Source organism: Ranitomeya variabilis, chromosome 1 (assembly GCF_051348905.1).
Source record: "Ranitomeya variabilis isolate aRanVar5 chromosome 1, aRanVar5.hap1, whole genome shotgun sequence".
Lineage (NCBI taxonomy): Eukaryota > Metazoa > Chordata > Amphibia > Anura > Dendrobatidae > Ranitomeya > Ranitomeya variabilis.
This window is the reverse complement of record NC_135232.1, coordinates 893846277-893868080: the sequence shown is the minus strand read 5'-3', so window position 1 is coordinate 893868080 and position 21804 is coordinate 893846277. Positions and strand designations below refer to the sequence as shown.

The 21804-nt window shown below is 48.4% G+C and overlaps 1 protein-coding gene across 1 annotated transcript in view; it reads left to right on the top strand.

Moving 5' to 3' along the window:
* Positions 1-21804, top strand: part of LOC143788761 (bifunctional heparan sulfate N-deacetylase/N-sulfotransferase 3-like) — a 1150054-nt gene that overhangs the window by 158163 nt on the left and 970087 nt on the right. The gene's annotated exons all lie outside the window — the stretch shown is intronic.

Below are 21804 nucleotides of genomic sequence, written 5' to 3'. Positions count from 1 at the left end.
ACCCTGGAGACGATGACCCTGAAGACCACCCCGATGACGACGACCCCTGAGACGACGACCCTGGAGACGACGATGACCTGGAAGACCGAGAAGCAGAAGAACAAGAGGCTGCAGATCAAAGAGCAGAAGAACATTAAGCATAAGACTAAATATCAGAGCAAAAGATATTATCTAAATTATAAGCAGAAGAAGACTAAGCAGTGTATGGGGGTGAGTCCGTTCCTCCTCGTGGTGCCCCTGGATAAAGCCTGATGCTGCAGGCCAAACTGAACGCGGACAAATGTAACTGTTTTGTGACAGGCAGAACGGAAGGTGTAATCTTCAAACTTTTATAGATAACAACTACGGGAATGCCTGTCACAAATAAGAATATGATGAAGAAGTTGAATATGAAGAAGATAATAGTAAAATAAAAAGAATATGAACAATGTAACAAAAAAAATAATAGGTAGAAGATGAAGAAGAAGATGAATAAGGTGAAGAAGTTGATGTCAAAGAAGCTGATGATGAGGATAATGAAGAAGAAAGTGTGGGAGAAGTAAAAAAGAAGGTGAAGGGCGTGGAAGTAGTGAAACATCAATATCTGACAAAATAAAATAAAAAAAAATAACAGTCAAAATCTTTCTAACGCCGAACGTCATAAAAAAAATTAAAAATCCTGCTATTCTATTTGATTGGGCTAAACCTCTGTGCCTTTAATGTCTCCGCCACCTCCCCCAATACATCCTACATTATTCTTAGTTGTTTTCCTTCATGTAGAATGAACCTACAAGTTTATAAAGGGTTCATTTTAATTCCGATATTTTCGTCCCATTGACTTGCATTGGGATCGGGTATCGGTATCGGATTAGATCCGATACTTTGACGGTATCGGCCGATACTTTCCGATACCGATACTTTCCGATATCGGAAGGTATCGCTCAACACTACTGTTAATACAAGGGGCGTCATTAATAGGTTGCATACCAGACACTGTGCACCACACTTATCAGTGTGACTGGCGTCCTATGTGAGTTATATCAATGTGCATTTTTTCTACTAGGCAGCCAACCCCTGCAATGTTTGGAGGGTGGGGGTGGTTGTTTTTATCAAGTAGTTTGCACTTGTGCCACTCCTAGCCTTTATCAGTGGAGGCCTGCTGCATCCTGCTAAGTGTGCATTTGTCATCAGACAGGGTTTTGGGAAGGCCGTATCTCATTGTATGTATTTTTTCTGAGTTTTTTCTATGTTAGCTTTTTTTATATATTAGTGGTAGGACCCGCAATATTATGAGGACCCTTGACGTTGGGTTGCGGGCTTACTTTATTTTGGCCAAAATATTAAACCAATACCTCATATAGTGTATGTGTTTATCATATGCATACATTTTTTTGCACTATATCATATCCTTTTTTGCAGGATGTGGCCAGGCCTCTTTATGTTGGTTAGGTTTTTCTGGGGCGTCTGTCACTGTGTGCTGCATATTTGTCATGTCGGACGCTGTTCAGACCAGGTCGTTCGACAGACAGCGGTAATTCCGCTTTTGACCACTATGCACTCATTGCCGTCGGCTAGATTTTATCTAGCTGGTCCAGGGATAAATTACCTTGTGCTCGGATTGGAAGCTGGGCCATGCCCACTGCCTTTAAATAGTTCTCCTGAACATTGGGCATCGCCGATTATAGCTTCTGTCTTGTGCATGTTATCTCGGTCTGGAGTGGTGAGCTAGTAGTTGGAGTATCATTGCTGGTGGTGTATTTCCCTGTGTCTTATTTACTCCTTCCTATATTTGTATTTATTTTGCCCTGTGCATTTATAGTGTATTCCTGAGTGACTGCGGCGTGGTGTATATTTTCCGTTATCCTTGTCTGTGCTAACTGTGGGTATTGGTTAATGATCTCTTCACTGGGTGGTGGTTTCAGCCTAGGGTTGAAACAGGAGACAGGGAGAGGGGGGAGGCCTAGACATGCACACCATCAGTGTAAACTCTAGGTAGAGGGTCAGTCAGGATTTCCCCAGTCTGAGGGAAATTGCAGGGGCCCGGGTTATTAGCTCTTGCCCACCTAGGCTTCCCGTGACATTATAATCAGCCAACATTATTTCCATGGATCCCATGATTTCCATAACCTGCCAGTTGAGGGCGCTGTTCCTACAGGTCACTGAGTTGAGGGGGGCAGTGCAGCAACAGGGACTAGCAGTGTCAAATGTGCAAGCCGGAGTTACAGGTAAAGTTGCTGAGCCTAAGTTTCCTTTGCCTGAAAAATTTGCTGGGGAACGCAGTAAATTTGTTTCTTTTCGTGAAGCTTGCAAACTGTATTTCCGTATGCGCCCGATCTCCTCCGGTAATGAGGCTCAGCGTGTGGGCCTGGTGTTGTCATTATTAAGCGGGGATCCCCAAGCATGGGCGTTTTCTTTGCCATCTGATTCTGCTGCATTTGACTCTGTGGAGAGTTTTTTTCCTCTCTTGGAAACATTTACGATGAGCCTGACAGAATGGCTCTAGCAGAATCTAAGATACGCACTATTCGCCAGGGGGAGCGTGTTGCAGAGGATTACTGTTCTGAATTTCACCGCTGGGTGGTCGACACACAGTGGAATGAGTTTGCGCTGCGGAGTCACTTTATTCATGGAGTTTCTAATAGGGTTAAAAAGCCCTCCTAATGTACGAGACTCCTGCTTCACTAGATTCTGCTATGAGTCTTGTTGTCCGCATTGATCGCCGTTTGCATCAGGGGGAGCATGAGACGTTGCCTGTGGGTGAAGGTTTAGGTTCACGTGAGGTTGCTGCAAGTGAGCCCATGGAACCTATACAAATCGCAGGGGTATCACATGTTAAGAATCGAGCCCCTGTACTCAGGAAGCAGGGAGCCTGTTTTTTCTGCGGTAAAACTGGTCATTTTATTAATATCTGTCCTCTGCTGTCAAAGAAAGACGCAACGGCGGAAAAACTTTTAAACTCAGAGGGTGTGGAGGAGTCCAATCTGAACTTGTATATCCTCCATGATGGTTTCTCAGTGCATGCTCCCTGCCAAAGTTGTTGTCGTTGGCAGAGAGCTGCCAATCACTGTTTTTGTGGATAGTGGTTCTGCCACAAATCTCATTGATGAGGAGTTTGCGCGCACTGCTGGTTTTAGGATCGAAAAACTGCCTCATCCTATCCGTGTGGTCACCATTAGTGTTGAGAATTTCCGATACCGAGATCCGATACTTTTGTGGTATCGGGTATCGGGTATCGCAACAACATTAATGTAATAATGTGTAAAAAAGAGAATTAAAATAAAAAATATCGCTATACTCACCTGTCCGACGCAGCCGGGATCTCAGCGAGGGAACCGGCAGCGTTGTTTGTTTAAATTTCGCGCTTTTACTTGGTTACGTGAAGTCCCGGCTTGTGATTGGTCAGGGCGGCCATGTTGCCGGGACGCGGACCAATCACAGCAAGCCGTGACGAAATTACGTCACGGCTTGCTGTGATTGGTCCGCGTCCCGGCAACATGGCCGCCATTAACCAATCACAAGCCGTGACGTCACGGGAGGCTGGACATGCGCGTATTTTGAAAAGCGCGCGTGTCCAGCCTCCCGTGACGTCACGGCTTGTGATTGGTTAATGGCGGCCATGTTGCCGGGACGCGGACCAATCACAGCAAGCCGTGACGAAATTACGTCACGGCTTGCTGTGATTGGTCCGCGTCCCGGCAACATGGCCGCCATTAACCAATCACAAGCCGTGACGTCACGGGAGGCTGGACATGCGCGTATTTTGAAAAGCGCGCGTGTCCAGCCTCCAGTGACGTCCCGGCAACATGGCCGCCATTAACCAATCACAAGCCGGGACGTCACGGGAGGCTGGACATGCGCGTATTTTGAAAAGCGCGTGTGTCCAGCCTCCCGTGACGTCACGGCTTGTGATTGGTTAATGGCGGCCATGTTGCCGGGACGCGGACCAATCACAGCAAGCCGTGACGTAATTTCGTCACGGCTTGCTGTGATTGGTCCGCGTCCCGGCAACATGGCCGCCCTGACCAATCACAAGCCGGGACCTCACGTAACCAAGTAAAAGCGCGAATTTTAAACAAACAACGCTGCCGGTTCCCTCGCTGAGGTCCCGGCTGCGTCGGACAGGTGAGTATAGCAATATTTTTTATTTTAATTCTTTCTTTTACACATTAATATGGTTCCCAGGGCCTGAAGGAGAGTTTCCTCTCCTTCAGACCCTGGGAACCATCAGGGATACCGTCCGATACTTGAGTCCCATTGACTTGTATTGGTATCGGGTATCGGTATCGGATTGGATCCGATACTTTGCCGGTATCGGTCGATACTTTCCGATACCGATACTTTCAAGTATCGGACGGTATCGCTCAACACTAGTCACCATCAATTCTGCTCCTCTCCCACAGGGGGAGATTACTGAGTTTGTGGCTGAGGTTAAACACTACATTGGGGTTCTTCATTTCGAGCAGGTTACATGTAAAGTGCTCAAGAGTCTTCCGGCACAATTGGTTCTGGGTTTCCCATGGTTGTCTACACACAACCCGGTTATTGACTGGAAAACTCAGGACATAATTCAGTGGAGTGATTTCTGTCAGGAGAATTGCTTGGCCACATGTGTTTCTGCTGTGATTCCAAGCGTTCCTGAGTCACTTTTGGAATTTGTGGATGTGTTCTCTGAGAAGGGTTGGTCAGAGTTGCCACCACATCGCTGTTATGACTGTTCTATCAGGCTTAAACCAGGGGCCAAGTTGCCTAAAAGCAAGAATGTTTAACATCTCCGGTCCGGAGAGACAAGCGCTAAAGGATTACATTGCTGAAAGTTTGAGCAAAGGGCACATCAGGCCTTCATCCTCACCAGTGGCAGCAGGGTTCTTCGTTAAGAAGAAAGATGGTGGACTGCGGCCGTGTCTGGATTTCAGGGAGTTGAACCAGATTACGGTTCGTGATCCATACCCCATGCCATTGATACTGGATTTGTTCAACCAGGTGGCAGGTGCTAAGTGGTTTACCAAGCTTGACCTCAGGGGGGCGTACAACCTCATAAGAGTCCGTCAAGGTGATGAGTGGAAGACGGCTTTTAATACCCCTGAGGGTCATTTTGAAAATTTGGTGATGCCATTTGGGTTGACAAACGCACCTGCAGTGTTTCAACATTTCTTAAATGATGTGTTCTCGCATGTTTTGGGGAAATTCGTTATTGTGTACCTAGATGACATCCTCATATATTCTTGCGACCGTGATACTCATTTAGATCATGTCAGGCAGGTGTTACAGCTCCTCAGAGAGAATAAGCTGTATGCAAAATAGGAGAAATGTGTATTTTCGGTACAGGAGTTGCCTTTCTTGGGCTATATTGTGTCTGCTTCTGGTTTTAAAATGGACGCCGCCAAGGTGCAAGCGGTGTGGCATTGGGAATGGCCTGATAACCTAAAAGCACTTTAGCGGTCCCTTGGGTTTTCTAACTACTATAGGAAGTTTATCAAGGATTTTTCTGTCATTGCTAAAAAGCTAACTGACATGACTAAAAAGGGTACCAATTTCTCCGTTTGGCCTGAGGCTGCTGTGTGCGCATTTGAATCTCTTAAAAACAGGTTTGTTTCGGCTCCCATTCTCGTGCAACCAGATGTATCGAAACCTTTTGTTGTAGAAGTTGATGCGTCTGAGGTTGGTGTGGGGGCGGTGTTGTCACAAGGCTCCTCCTTGAGCGGTTTTGCATCCGTGTGCCTATTTTTCCAAGAAACTGTCGCCCGCCGAACGTAACTACGATATCGGCAACAGAGAGTTGTTGGCAATCAAATTGGCCTTTGAGGAATGGCGACACTTCTTGGAGGGGTCGGTTCATCAGGTTACTGTTATTACCGACCATAAGAATTTGCTTTATTTGGAGTCTGCCAAGCGTCTGTCTCCCATGCAGGCTCGCTGGGCATAGTTTTTCACGCGGTTCAACTTTGTGGTCACTTACAGACCTGGTTCTAAAAACACAAAGGCGGATGCTTTGTCCAGGTGTTTCCCGGGGGGAGAGCCTCGGGAAGATCCAGTACCCATCCTCCAAAAGGGTGTTGTGGTTTCGGCTCTCACTACCGAGGTTGAGGCTGAGATTGCCGAGGCCCAGGAGGAGGTACCATCTGAGCTTCCCATCAACAAAACGTTCATACCGCTTCATCTCCGCTTAAAGGTTTTGGCGGAGCATCATGATGCTGTCCTGGCTGGCCACCAAGGGGTTAGGGGTACCTTGGAGTTGGTGTCACGTCGGTTTTGGTGGCCCAAGATCCGACAGGACGTGGTCTCATACGTGTCAGCTTGCACCAGGTGTGCTAGGACTAAGACGCCTCGCTCCTGTCCTGTTGGCACACTACTTCCTCTCGAGGTACCTAGTAAGCCATGGACGGAAATCTCCATGGATTTTAGCACTGACTTGCCCTCCTCAGCTGGGAACAAGGTCATCTTGGTGATTGTTGATCGGTTCTCAAAAATTTTGCACTTTGTGTCTTTGCCTTTGTTGCCTAATGCTAAGACTCTGGCTCAGGTATTTGTGCAGGAAGTGGTCAGACTTCATGGGGTTCCATCTGACATCGTTTCTGATAGGGGGTCTCAGTTTGTGGCAAAATTTTGGAAAGCATTTTGTTCACGGCTGGGGATCAAGTTGTCTCATTCTTCGGCGTTTTATCCTCAGTCAAATGGGCAGACCGAGCGTATGAATCAAAATTTGGAACAGTACTTACGCTGCTTTGTTTCAGATAACCAGGAGGAGTGGTCGACGTTCCTTCCTTTGGCTGAGTTTGCCATCAATAATCACCGTCAGGAGTATTCTGGGGAGTCTCCGTTTTTTTTGTGTTTACGGGCTACATCCTCAATTTTGTACTTTGAGTCAGAGGGACTCTTCCGGCGTTCCGGAGGAAGACCAGTTAGGAACACAATTGTCATCAGTCTGGAGGAGAGTTAAACAGTGCCTGTTGAGTGTGGGTGCTAGGTACAAACGTGTGGCTGACAGTAGGCGTGTGCCAGGTCCGGACCTGAGTGTGGATGACTGGGTGTGGTTATCCACAAAAAACATAAGACTCAAGATACTATCCCTTAAATTGGGTCCACGGTTTATTGGTCCATTTAGGGTCACTGCCATCATTAACCCAGTAGCGTACTGGTTGGAGCTTCCTACGGTGTATAAGATACACAACGTGTTCCACAGGTCTCTTTTAAAGAAGGTGGTGGGTTCCGTGGATGCGGCGCCTATGCCACCTCCAGTCTTGGTGGATGGTAATTTATAATTTGAAGTCTCCAAGGTGGTTGACTCTCGTGTAGTGCACTGCATTTTACAGTACTTGGTACACTGGCGTGGTTATGGGCCTGAGAAGAGGTCCTGGGTACCAGCCTCGTACGTTCATGCGGATCGGCTGGTCAGGTTTTTTCATCGCCGCCATCCGGACAAGCCTGGTCCTATAAGCCGTGAGGGCCCTGGGGTCCCTCGTGGAAGGCGGGGTACTGTCATGTCGGACGCTGTTCAGACCAGGTCATTCGACAGACAGCGGTAATTCCGCTTTTGACCACTATGCGCTCATTGGCGTCGGCTAGATTTTATCTAGCTGGTCCAGGGTTAAATTACCTGGTGCTCGGATTGGAAGCTGGGCCATGCCCACTGCCTTTAAATAGTTCTCCTGAACATAGGGCATCGCCGATTATAGCTTCTGTCTTGTGCATGTTATCTCGGTCTGGAGTGGTGAGCTAGTAGTTGGAGTATGGTTGCTGGTGGTGTATTTCCCTGTGTCTTATTTACTAATTCCTATATTTGTATTTATTTTGCCCTGTGCATTTATAGTGTATTCCTGAGTGACTGCTGCGTGGTGTTTATTTTCCGTTATCCTTGTCTGTGCTAACTGTGGGTATTGGTGTATGATCTCTTCACTGGGTGGTGGTTTCAGCCTAGGGTTGAAACAGGAGACAGGGAGAGGGTGGAGGCCTAGACATGCACACCATCAGTGTAAACTCTAGGTAGAGGGTCAGTCAGGATTTCCCCAGTCTGAGGGAAATTGCAGGGGCCCAGGTTATTAGCTCTTGCCCACCTAGGCTTACAGTGACAATACTATAGTGCTGGGCAGCCCGCCTGTTAATACAACGGGCATCATTAATAGGTTGCATACCAGACACTGTGCACCACACTTATCAGTGTGACTGGCATCCTATGTGTGTTATATCAATGTGCATTTTTTCTACTAGGCAGCCAACCCCTGCAATGTTTGGAGGGTGGGGGTGGTTGTTTTTATCAAGTAGTTTGCACTTGTGCCGCTCCTAGCCTTTATCAGTGGAGGCCTGCTGCATTGTGCTAAGTGTGCATTTGTCATCAGACAGGGTTTTGGGAAGGCCGTATCTCATTGTATGAATTTTTGCTGGCGCCTTTCTCTTATAATTTCCACTATATAAAGTGGGTATAAATATATGTAATAATAGGTGTGTTCGCAACCCGGGGTCCACCGTGCTGGAGAGGAACCTGCTGCTAGCAATTGGTGGCACTATATGGTGGCATTAGCGAACTCTGTTACTTCACAGAATGGGTTAGGGAAACGCTGTGCCCTGTTAACCTCACAGAGGGACACAGCTACCAAACAGAGCAAAACAGTGGTCATGCAGTCAGCATAGCACACAAACAACTCTTTACCGGAGGTGCCAGCATTCTAGGGGCTTATTTCAGCCAAGTCCTGAATCCAAACACACAAAACTCCTCACCGGAGGTGCCGGTATTCTAGGGGCTTATTTCAGCCAACCCTGACCACATGCAAACATGACCACACAATAGCAAGGCTCAAAACATAGGTAGATGCTAGCACATGGCCGTGCGGCCATGCAAACCTTTTATAGCTGTAGCAGACAAGGACCTTCTTGGTGGTCCAGTAGGAGCTGCTACAGGATGTGAGCATGTGACCCCAGACCTCCAATGGAAGTCGTCCTGTGGGCATGCTCAGCATGGGAAAAGCGGGACTTCGTTCCTGAAAGACCTGCTTGCTGCTGAACAATGCTGGCTACAATAACAGAGCATGGAAGGGCAGTAGTAACCAGTCGTCCAGTATCAGCCTGAGCCAGATGCTGGCACCGATGTCTCCGCTGAGCAGGCTCCACTGTGGCTGGAGGAGAATGGGAGACCACAGCAGACATGGTTTGAGATTCCCCCTGTGCAGCGGTGGGAACTTGACACCTAACATGGGCCTCACTATGCTCAAAGGCATCAATGAGCTGTGGAGCTCGAATGTGCTCAGCAGGCTCCCAGGACCTGCCCTCTGGGCCATAACCCCTCTAGTCCACCAAAAAAAAAAATTTTGCCACGTACCACCTTGCACCCCAAAATAGCGTTCACCTTGTAATCGTCCGTAGACGAACCCGATGCCCCGGCAGATGACTCGGAAAACCGGGACATGTGTATGGGCTTTAAAAGGGACACATGAAAGGTGTCAGTGATACCTAGGCGTGGAGGAAGAGCCAGAGGGTATACCACAGGGTTTAAATGTTCGAGGACCTTAAAGGGACCCAAGTAGCGAGGTGCAAACTTAGTGGACTCAACTCGCAACCTGATGTTATGGGTGGAGAGCCACACTAAGTTGCCAGGAGCAAAGATCGGAGCAGGCGCCGATGTGCATCGGTGGAGGACCTCATATTCTCCTTGGAAGCTCGGATGGTATCCTGAGTGTGGTCCCAAATGTCCCGTGCCTCCACAGCCCAGTCTGCCACCCTGGAGTTGGTGGAAAACATGGTCATAGGCACAGGAACCCGGGAATGCTGGCCGTAATTAAGGAGGAATGGAGACTGACCAGTGGAATTGGCTATGGTGTTCTTAAGGGCACATTCCGCCCACGGTAGCAAGGATGCCCAGTCATCCTGCCTGGCAGAAACAAAATGTCGCAGATATGTGACCAGCGTCTGGTTGGCCCTCTCTACCAACCCATTTGTCTCGGGATGATATGCTGAAGAGAGATTCAACTCAATGCTGAGTAGACAACAAAGCTCTCTCCAGAACCAAGCCGCAAACTGGGGACCCCGTTCACTGACAATTTTGTCCGGCATACCGTGTAAGCGAAATATATGTTTGATAAACAATGCTGCCAGAGCCTGTGCAGAAGGTAGCCGTGGAAGAGGCACCAAGTGCACCATTTTGGAAAAATGGTCGGTGATAACCCAGATAATGGTGCAGCTACGAGACTTGGGTAAGCTCACCACAAAATCCATCCTGACCATCTCCCAGGGCCTGTCCGCCACCGGTAGGGGGTAAAGCAACCCAGCTGGCTGTTGTCAAGGAGACTTGTTTTTGGCACAGGAAACACATGCCCGAACATAATCTCTGATGTCACAGGCCATATGTGGCCACGAGTACATCCTCGCCAGCAGCTCAGATGTCCTTTTGGTCCCAAAATGTCCACCCACCCTGGACGAGTGAGCCCAAGAAAGAACCTCTGGACGCAAATTTGAAGGAACAAAAGCCTTGCCCCTAACCAAACTGGAGCAACTGTTCCCAGGTTCTCAGAAGGGACAATAAGCCGAGTCTCCTCTTCCTCTTCCTCAGATGATAGAACGGAGCGAGAGAGAGCATCGACACAAACGTTCTTCTCCCCAGATAGAAAGTGGAGAGTGAAATGGAACCAAGAGAAGAACAGGGACCATCTGGGCTGGCGAGAATTTAGCCACTGAGCTGTTTGCAAGTAGACCAATTTTTTGTGGTCTGTCAATACTTGGAAGGGAAAGCGAGCCCCCTCCAAAAGATGTCTCCATTCTGAGAAAGCCAACTTCATTGCTAGCAACTCCTTGTCCCTGATGGAATAATTCCTCTCTGCTGGTGTGAAGGTCTTGGAAAAGAAGAAGCAAGGATGCTTCCGGCCTTGAGCATCCTTTTGGAAGAGGACTGCTCCAGCACCAACGGATGAGGCATCCTCCTCCATTATAAACAGCTTATCTACATCGGGGCGATGTAGGATGGGAGCGCTAGCAAATTGAGACTCAATAGAAGTGAAAGCTTTGGAGATCTCAGACCACAATTTGGGATTTGCTCCCTTCTTGGTGAGGGCTACCAAGGGAGCTACCAAAGTCGAGAAATGAGGAATGAACTGGCAGTAATAGTTAATGAACCCCATAAAGCGCTGCACCGCTTAAAGAGAATGGGGTTCTTGCCAGTCCATCACAGCTTGTAATTTGGCAGGATCCATAGCCAATCCCTAGGTGGAGATGATATAGCCCAGGAAATGTAAGGACTCATGCTCAAACACACATTTCTCTAATTTAGTGTAGAGGGAATTCGCCTGTAAGAGGTCGAAGACTCTGCAAACATCTCTCCGGTGGGAGTCAATATCCGGAAAGCATAACCTGGAAGATATCATTAATAAAGTCTTGGAAAATGGCTGGGGCATTACAGAGCCCAAAGGGAATCACTAGGTATTATAGTACCCATCCCTGATGTTAAAAGCAATCTTCCATTCGTCCCCCACACGGATGCAAATCAGGTTGTAAGCACCCCGCAGATCTAGTTTAGTAAATACCCTTGCTCCCCGAAGCCTATCAAAGAGCTCAGATATCAAGGGCAGAGGATACTTATTCTTAACGGTGATAGCGTTAAGACCCCTGTAGTCTATGCATGGAAGTAAATCCCTGTTCTTCTGCACGAAGCAGGTGACACTGTCTTTCTAATGAATCATCTTGCCAGATTTTTCTGGATGTACTGTGACATTGCCTCTGTCTCCGGGAGAGATAACGGATAGACTCGACCCCGGGGAGGCTCAGCACCAAGCAAGAGGTCAATAGGACAGTCATAGGGGCGGTGAGGCGGAAGGGTCTCCGCAGCTCTTTTGGATAACACATCCGCATAGGACCAATATTGCTTGGGGTGTGAGGATAGATCTGCGGGTACCTCAGTAGTAGTAACCTGAACACATTCCGTCTGACATCTACCCCCACAAGATTCACCCCATCCCAAAATTCTGCCTGTGGACCACTCAATATGAGGAGAGTGGTACCGTAGCCAAGTTATCCCAAACAGAACCTCATCAATTCCTTCAGGAATGACGAGCAGAAATATAATCTCCTGATGAGATGGTGACATGGACAAAGTAAAAGGGATGGTCTGGTGTGTTATCTGTGAGGGCAGTGTCGACCCATTCACCACTCGTACTGTTACTGGTTGAGCAAGCATCACCAGGGGTACTGCGTGACGTTGGGCAAAGGCAGAAGACATAAAATTGCCCTCCGCCCCAGAATCCATGCAGAGCTCAACCAAATGAGTGGATGAGCCAATTGTAATTGTCCCCTTAAAGAACAATTTTGAGGCAAACGTCGCCTTGTCCAGTGTACCTCCACCTACTATCACTAGACGCTGATGTTTCTCCGACCGCTGGGAACATCTGGTGGCAAGATGTCCTGACTGCTGGCAAACATGATAGACCTTGAGTGCACGAGCGGTCCGGGACTTAGATCCCGCTCGTAACACTCCCATGGCCTCATGTGACAAGGGGGGCCTGGACCGGAGATTCCAAAGGTTTGGCGAAGGTGGGAGCCAGCCAAAACCTCTGCCTACACTGGGCTCGCTCTAACTTCCGCTTGTTAAAACGGAGGTCAATACGTGTGGACACAGCTATTAGCGCCTCCAGTGTGGCGGGAATCTCCCTAGTGGCCAACGTGTCCTTCACATGGTCAGCCAACCCCCTCCAAAATATAGGGATGAGGGCTTTATCCGACCACTCCAGCTCAGATGCTAAAATGTGGAAGTGGACGGCAAAATGGCTGACCAAGGACGTGCCCTGAGTCAATGCCAACAGTTGGAGCACCGTATCATGGGTGACTTGAGGTCCCAAAAAGACCTGTTTCAGAGTACTCAGGAACAGCGGAGCACTCTGCACCACATGATCGCCACGCTCCCACAGCGGCTTAGCCCACTTCAATGCCCTGTCTGACAGGAAAGACAAAATGAACCTCACCTTTGCCCGCTCTGTGGGGAAACGTGCAGCCAGGAGCTCAAGGTGTATAGAGCACTGGCTCAAAAAACCCCTACAAGATTTGGTATCGCCAGAAAATTTTTCTGGCAGCGGGAGGCGAGATAGAGTCGGAACAGGGGTGGCAGTGGACAAACTGGCTGCAGCTACACTAGCAGCCTGAACAGCGACTGCGGTGACATCCACGGCTGAGGTTGTGCGCTCAATAGCTGCCAACCTACCCTCCAGATGCAGAATGTTCCGCAGTAGACACTGATCTTCCACCATTTACTAGCCAGACCCTGGCGCTAGTATTATGTCAAGGTTGACGGAATGCACCGATTATAACTATATGTAATAATAGGTGTGTTTGCAACCCAGGGTCCACCGTGCAGGAGAGGAACCTGCTGCTAGCAATAGGCGGCGCTATATTGCAGTATTAGCGAACTCTGCTACTTCACAGAATTGCTGGGATAGGGAAATGCTGTGCCCTGTTAACCTCACAGAGGAACACAGCTACCAAACAGAGCAAAACAGTGGTCATAAAGTCAGCATAGCACACAAACAACTCCTCACTGGAGGTGCCGGTATTCTAGGGGCTTATTTCAGCCAACCCTGACCACATGCAAACATGACCACACAGTAGCAAGGCTCAAAACATAGGTTGATAATAGCGCATGGCGATGTGAACCTTTTATAGCTGTAGCAGTAGCAAACAAGGACCTTCCTGGTGGTTCAATAGGGGCTGCTACAGGACCTGAGCATGTGACCCCAGACCTCCAATGGGAGGTCATCCCGTGGGCATGCTCAGTAGGGATAAAGCGGGACTTGGCTCCAGAAAGAACTGCTCGCTGCTGAGCATTGCTGGCTACAATGACAGAGCCTGGAAGGGCAGTAGTAACTAGTCATCCAGTATCAGCCTGAGCCAGATGCTGGGACTGCTGTCTCTGCTGAGCAGGCTCCACTGCGACTGGAGGAGAATGGGAGACCGCAGCAGACATGGTTTGAGATTCCCCCTGTGCGGCAGGGTGAATTTGACACCTAACACATACCCCTATTAACCGCCTCAAGTTTTCTATACTCTGAAGCAAATAAAATAAAGTGACATAAGATGGAATATGGGCTCAGCAATGTCAAATAACACTATGTTAATTTTTGTGGTGTACTTTGCAACAATTTTTCAGGTGGATTCCTACTTTAAAAAGAAATCTACTCTAGATAGGAGTGCATTTCTGTAGTAAGTTATGGTACTAAAGTGGTATAACTTTTAATGAATTTATTGGGCGATGTAGCTGCAGCGCCCCAGAGTCCTGATCGTTGCAGTACTGTGGCTCCGCCGCTAAGGGGGGCTATGGTACGTCTGATGGCACTGAAGGAGTTCATCTGACCAGGTATCACAGACACCAATACATTTCACAGTCTGGCCTCCAGGGGGAGCTAAGAGTTCTATTTATTAGGCCACTCCTCACAATCTGGTAAAACTGGGGGTTAGGCAGGAAGTTAGGACAGAAAGCTGACTAGGTTGGAACCAGGCAACACCTTGTGGCAGAGGGTGTTGTAGGGGAAGATTCGGAGGGGTCCCTGTCAGGGGTGGGATCCTGACAGAGGCCTAGCAACCAGAGAGAACGTTACGGGACCGCGCCTGCACGATATAGCGGCAGTACCCCAAGAAAGGACAAGAAGCGAGATTTATTGTGCTGAGTGAGAAACGAGATCAACGCAACTAGGAGAATACCAGTAGGAGTCGTGCTGTAAGATCGAGGCAACATCCTATTGAGGCGCATAACCGGTGGCTGGAACGCCGAGGAAGTATAGAGCTCCAAGCCAAACTTCAAACCTACGGCAGAACAGTCAGTCACAGGCGGGCTGTCTCACACAGACCCAGGAAGACACAGGTGCGTCATACGGGTGCGTCCTAACCGTAAGATCAGGGGGACGTAGAAGAACATCAGAATCGAGTTGTGAGGGAACACGAGAAACAGACACAACAGTTGTGGGGTACTATCCCGTAAGCACAGCAGGGAAGGACCACAACACACAAGCGCTAGCAGGTAGGCACAGATTTCCACCTGCGAAGGGAACTCTGGAGGTGCCATCGGACCGGCCGGACTTGCGCAGCCCTGTTAACCGTATTCCGGATTGAGGACTCAGAAGCCTTCAGTAAAGAGGTAAAGAGACTGCAACCTGGTGTCCTCGTTATTTACTCACCGCACCACCACCATCATCCACATCTATTATTGTACGCCCCTCAGCAGGGTCACGGACCAGGTCTAGCCACCGTGACAACCCCAGAGCAGAGACTCAGAGGCCCGGTACAGGGTGCCCCTCGGCCCTGCAGCAGTGGGGGCGCTACAACTTGGCGTCACGAACAGGATCTACTTAAGCCTGAAGAATCAGGTCATGTGTGCCTTGGAACTGTGATTTATTATACTTGGACTGTGACTTATTACAAAGACTGTGGATTACCAATTGCCGCCAAAACCATCCGCCATTACAGCGCTGAGGAGAGCGCAGGAGAAGAAGAGGGGCGTGGAGTGGGCGTAGACCAGCTGGAGAGCGCGAAAGACAATGGCCGCCCAGTCTAAATATTTCTGTGTCCTGAGGACGTGTCCGTCAGCAGCTGAGGTCCGCCTTCTCATCCTCTTTGGAGGGTGGAGACCATGGCAAAGGGGCCGCCCACGAAAGAGACCGTGGGAAGAGGATACCAGAGAGAAAACGAAGATGGCGACGCCGGGAGCACCGCGTGGGAATGACTCGACCCAGCGAGAGGCTGCACAACCCGACACAGCCCAGGACACGCCATCGTTGCGGGAACTGACCCTTGCGGACCTACCGATGGGCCGACCCCCCTGGCCGCCGTCCGAGGGGTGTGTGGCTGCAGCCGAGGCCCGGCAGATAGCCTACCACCTGGAGGCCGATGCCCGCGTGATCGCTCGGCTGGGCCAACCTACAGAGGTCCGCCTGTCTCCGGTGTTCACCGCTTCTTCCATCCCGACCACGGCGGAGTGTGAACTGCAGACTCAGGGCTTAAGGATCCTACCGGAGGCAGAACACCTGCGACACTTGATGATGGCTTGGCGGAACAGACCCCAACCTGCGGCCCAGGTTGATCTGACAAGCGTCGCGGAGACTCCACCGTCACACTGGGGTGTTGTGGTGTCCTTCAACTCCCGGAAGGGAAGGGGAGTTATCCAGGAGATCGGGGAGCCACTACAGGTCCGTGTTGATCGAGAGGAAGTGGAGCCCTGCGGGGGAAGGTACGATCGCGACCTGGAGCCTGGCGACGCAGTGACCTATACCCGGTGGAGGAGGGAAGCTGGTGAAACTGGCTGGACGGCTCAGGGTGTCCAGCGGTGTGTCGCACTCCAGGCCGATACCGGAACATCAGAGGAGGAGCCCCCTGCAGAAAAGGCGCTGGAACCTGTCTCCGTGGAGCCTTCGGAAGTCCGGGCTCACCGCGTGCCCCTGGGTCGCGCCTGCCCACGAGTAAGGAGGGCCTCCCGCAGAGGGATCCTGTCATTGCTGTAGCCGGGACCGGCCCTTGCTACACCAAGGCGACCCGTTGGCCGGGTGAGGCCTGGAAGGAGACCGTCCCCTGCACAATAAGAAAACTGAGTAAGCAAAAATGCTTTAATGATTGTAAATAGTTAACTGTTTCTACTGTTTTGCTGCTAAAACCCGTCTAGGGTTATTCTTAAAGGGATCCCTTTGTTGACCCGGGATCCCTATTGCCTTTTTGTTTGTTTTCTACTTTGCACAGTTATCAAAGGACTGCCAAATCATGGACGGTGAATGATTCAAAAGCTGATGTTGTAAATAGTTTGCACCTTCTTAAAGGTGCTCTCTACTGGTTTTATGACCGAAAGGACTCTTTGCGAAGACACTGGTTGCAGAACCAGCACTGGAGTCCTTGCTGCGTACGGACTTGCAGCTTGAGAAGTTGCACTACCTCACAGAGACTTGGTCCCCTCTTAAAGGGGATGTACATCAAAAGCACTTAAAGAATGATGATGTTTTGAAAGAAAGTACTGATAATGTTGACATGTGAAAGTTATATATAGCTAACTGGTTGATTGTAAGGAATGTTTAATGATGTTGATAGAAGAATGAGGACAGAGAGTGAACCCATACGGGGTTAGTTAGTGAGTCCTCCTAGGAGCCGCACAGAGATGGCTCAGTGATCTTGAACTGAAAGAAAAATGATATTTTCTATACTGTGTATAGTAGTGGAAAGACAGTAGGCCCGGGCAGAAAGGGGCGGTCCTGTAACGGAAAGGAGAGGCAGTAGGTCTGGAGCAGTTAGGACAGGCGGTCCTGCCGATGTAAAGAAGGAGAATGTATAAGAGTTGATTAGCCTTATAATGTGATTATAAGAAGGTCTTTTGTGGATTTAGCGAGTACGTCCTTAAAGGCAAAGTTAAATTATTGTTCACAAATTTTGCACTTAGTAGAATACCCGGTTGGGTAAGAGAAGTTATTTATAGTCTGTTATTGAAAGTATTTAACCATGTTTGTAACATTCAAGAGTCCTCACCTCCCATAAAGGGAAGCTCTGTTAAAAAGTTTACTTGTACTTGCATTTCCAAAATTGTATGTCTTCTTGCTGACATGTATTGTTGTTTTCTTCCCAGTCCAGGAGTACTGGATTTAACCGGGGGGGAGTGCAGCGCCCCAGAGTCCTGGTCATTGCAGTACTGTGGCTCCGCCGCTAAGGGGGGCTATGGTACGTCTGATGGCACTGAAGGAGTTCATCTGACCAGGTATCACAGACACCAATACATTTCACAGTCTGGCCTCCAGGGGGAGCTAAGGGTTCTATTTATTAGGCCACTCCTCACAATCTGGTAAAACTGGGGGTTAGGCAGGAAGTTAGGACAGAAAGCTGACTGGGTTGGAACCAGGCAACACCTTGTGGCAGAGGGTGTTGTAGGGGAAGATTCGGAGGGGTCCCTGTCAGGGGTGGGATCCTGACAGAGGCCTAGCAACCAGAGAGAACGTTACGGGACCGCGCCTGCACGATATAGCGGCGGTACCCCAAGAAAGGACAAGAAGCGAGATTTATTGTGCTGAGTTAGAAACGAGATCAACGCAACTAGGAGAATACCAGTAGGAGTCGTGCTGTAAGATCGAGGCAACATCCTATTGAGGCGCATAACCGGTGGCCGGAACGCCGAGGAAGTATAGAGCTCCAAGCCAAACTTCAAACCTACGGCAGGACAGTCAGTCACAGGCGGGCTGTCTCACACAGACCCAGGAAGACACAGGGGGGTAACAACAGAAGAGGGGTGACGATAGAGCCCAGGAAGAACCTCCGAGCCTCCCCGTCATACGGGTGCGTCCTAACCGTTAGATCAGGGGGACGTAGAAGAACATCAGAATCGAGTTGTGAGGGAACACGAGAAACAGACACAACAGTTGTGGGGTACTATCCCGTAAGCACAGCAGGGAAGGACCACAACACACAAGCGCTAGCAGGTAGGCACAGATGTCCACCTGCGAAGGGAACTCTGGAGGTGCCATCGGACCGGCCGGACTTGCGCAGCCCTGTTAACCGTATTCCGGATTGAGGACTCAGAAGCCTTCAGTAAAGAGGTAAAGAGACTGCAACCTGGTGTCCTCGTTATTTACTGCACCGCACCACCACCATCATCCACATCTATTATTGTACGCCCCTCAGCAGGGTCACGGACCGGGTCTAGCCACCATGACAACCCCAGAGCAGAGACTCAGAGGCCCGGTACCGGGTGCCCCTCGGCCCTGCGGCAGTGGGGGCGCTACATAGCCATGCCCTATCTTGACCTTGTTCCACCCCTGCTATGCCCATATTTCAGCAGCTGACTGAGGTATGGAACGACAAATGTTGCAATATAGTATTGCAACTTTCAGTTGTGCAAAAATCTTGTGATATACTATGGTGCTTTACGACAGAATTCTGACATAAATACCTTTATGAATCGGGACCCTAGTGTGCACTTAACTTTAAAAATGCTGGATTACACAGAGGTCTAATAGAGCATGTGCTCCCAGGCCTCCATTACCTTAGAGACCTAGTGGACTTAGGCAACCTATTTTTCTTATCCAGGACTGTTCTTCTGATCTTTTTTCTAAGTGCACCTGAGCTTGGAATATTGTTTAGCAGCTTAAAGGGGTTGAGAGAAAAGTCTGCTGTCACTTCAAGTGACATTATACAGTACGATTCCCCAGTATTCATGGTGTAAGCAATTGGTCACGTGACTACATTTATGCAATTTTGCCTTCTCGCACTGAGAATACTGAGAAACTGATACCGTGAGCTCTGCACACTGTCACTATTCAGAAGTCTGCAGTCACATGGGATATAGGACAGCATATATAGTGGTTTTCTAACAGTAGCAGCTATTAATCATTTACAAGACTATTTACAGTTTCCTATGTGACAAAATTGCAATGTACCTGTAAAAATCGAATGTTATACTGTGACTCCATATGGCTTCCGATTATTTTTTTTGCACACCTATACACATTAATGGGTAAGTCTCATCTAGTTTCGGGAGGAAAATTGTGCGTGCTGCAATTTTTTTTCATACAAAGGTTTTGTCATTGTAAAAGATCAGTCACTCCCACTGCCCAATTAAATTACATTGGTCCGAGTTTAATCCGTTATTGTATTGGGTAGCAGTCAACATAAAAAATACTGTCACGTGCACAAGCCCTTAAAAAAACCATAAATAGTGTTCATTTTAATTTATTTGTTGTGATTTTTACAAAGATAGCAGTACTCGTAAAGGAATTATTACATGATTGTGTTATTTTAAACATGGCAAATAATATAGTGTCTACTATGCAAACAAAAATAGAAGACAATATTAAACAATGACTGTGGACTTGGAGTTTGTTTCATTATTTCAAGTTCTTATATTTGTTTTACTATCACATGCGTTAAGCAATTTGAGCTCTTAAATGGTATTATCATAGAACTGCAAGAACAGATGAGATTTGCCATAGCATCATCACTGCTCCTTTTATTGTGTATGAAGAACGGTAATGGAAAATCCATAAAAAAAAAACAGATTTCTCATAACCTGACCCTGTGTTATGGAGCCATTGATTTAATTGTTCTTCTTAAGATATTGCTTGTCCTTTCATTCTTGGCAAAACAAGAACAGAAATAATCATGGACATATTTTCTATGCACATAACATACAAATACTTTCATTAAGAGCTATTGCTCCAAGGTGTCGCTTAATTAAATCTCTATTTTGGTCACCCAGGTCGTTTTCACAGTTACAGCTGATAAATGTTTGCTGTTTGCTATCAACAGCTTTATTAAATGTAGAAAATGTTTTATCTATGGACAAGACCCATAACTGTTCATGTTGCTTGGATATACGGCATGAACACTTTGCAGAATGGTAAGCAGTTTTTAGTTCTCTGACCTATTATATTAGTCTTCAGTAGGGTTGAGTGACTTTCATTTTTTAAAGATTGAGTCGGGTTTTGTGAAACCCGACTTTGTCCAGAGTCGAGTCGAGTGCAGTCGGCCGATTATCGCTAAAAGTCGGGGATCGACCGAAACACGAAACCCAATGCAAGTCAATGGGGAAGCATAGTCGGCAGTGAGTGGAGGCCAGGAAAACACCTACAGTGCCCATTTTAATGCCAAAAACATCCATTCTTGTTTCTGAAGCTTGTCAATCTTAATTAACTTTATAATAATAGTTGTTCAATGGAACTTGGGGGTCATTTGGCAAAAGTTGTGGGGGGTAGGGCTGGTTCAAGGTTTTAGTGGGGCCAGGAATCGTGGACTACGTCACGGCGGTGGAGCAGGGAGAGGTAAGTATTTCAACGTTGCAAGTGCTGTGATCCTGAGCAAGCAGGGGGGCACACTTGTTCACATTGGCACTGGCACAGGGCCCCTCAAAGTACAGCGGTGTGTTTGCACGGCAGGGGCGCCTCCCACCAGCAGTGACACTTTTGCGTACTCTGAGGGCCCTGTGCCAGTGACGTCGCCAATGAGTATGCCCCCCCCCCACCTGATGAAGGAACCTGCACTTTCATCTGCACCTTCCTCTTTGTCCCTGTGTAAGGTGGTATAACATGCGGGAAGGGGAACCTTACTTTCAGCAGGGTCAGATTCTGGCTGTGTAGAGTGCAAGGGGAATGTAGTGGTCTAGGTCAATGTACCAGCAGACTCATCTAGCAGTGGCTGGGCAATGGGCAGGATGAGGAGGAAACAGATATAGGGCCAAAGAATAAAGTAGGCTAAATGCAATTCAAAATTGGTAACAGGACTAAACAGGCGGCATTGCTTTGTTCAGTGGAGTAGCAAACCCAGGAGCAGCAGACACTGTTTTAAGGGCCCAAACACACTAATAGGCCAAATGCAGTTTAATATATGATACTTTAGGCCAAAAGCCTAAGACTGAAGCTCAGCTTTATTCAGTTGAGGGCAAACACCAGGGAGGGGCAGACACCGTTAGTAGGCCCTAACCACCAATTTTTAAAAACACAGCACTTAATGAGAGCCAGAAGGTTGAAGCTCAGCTTTATTCAGTTGAGGACAAACACCAGGCAGGGGCAGACACCGTTAGTAGGCCGTAACCAAAGTTGAAGGCCAAATGCAGTTTAATATCTGATACTATAGGCCGAAAGCCAGAAGGTGGAAGCTCAGCTTTATTCAGTTGAGGGCAAACACCAGGGAAGGGCAGACACCGTTAGTAGGCCCTAACCACCACCAATTTTTAAAAACACAGCACTTAATGAGAGCCAGAAGGTTGAAGCTCAGCTTTATTCAGTTGACAAACACCAGGCAGGGGCAGACACCGTTAGTAGGCCGTAACCAAAGTTGAAGGCCAAATGCAGTTTAATATCTGATACTATAGGCCGAAAGCCAGAAGGTGGAAGCTCAGCTTTATTC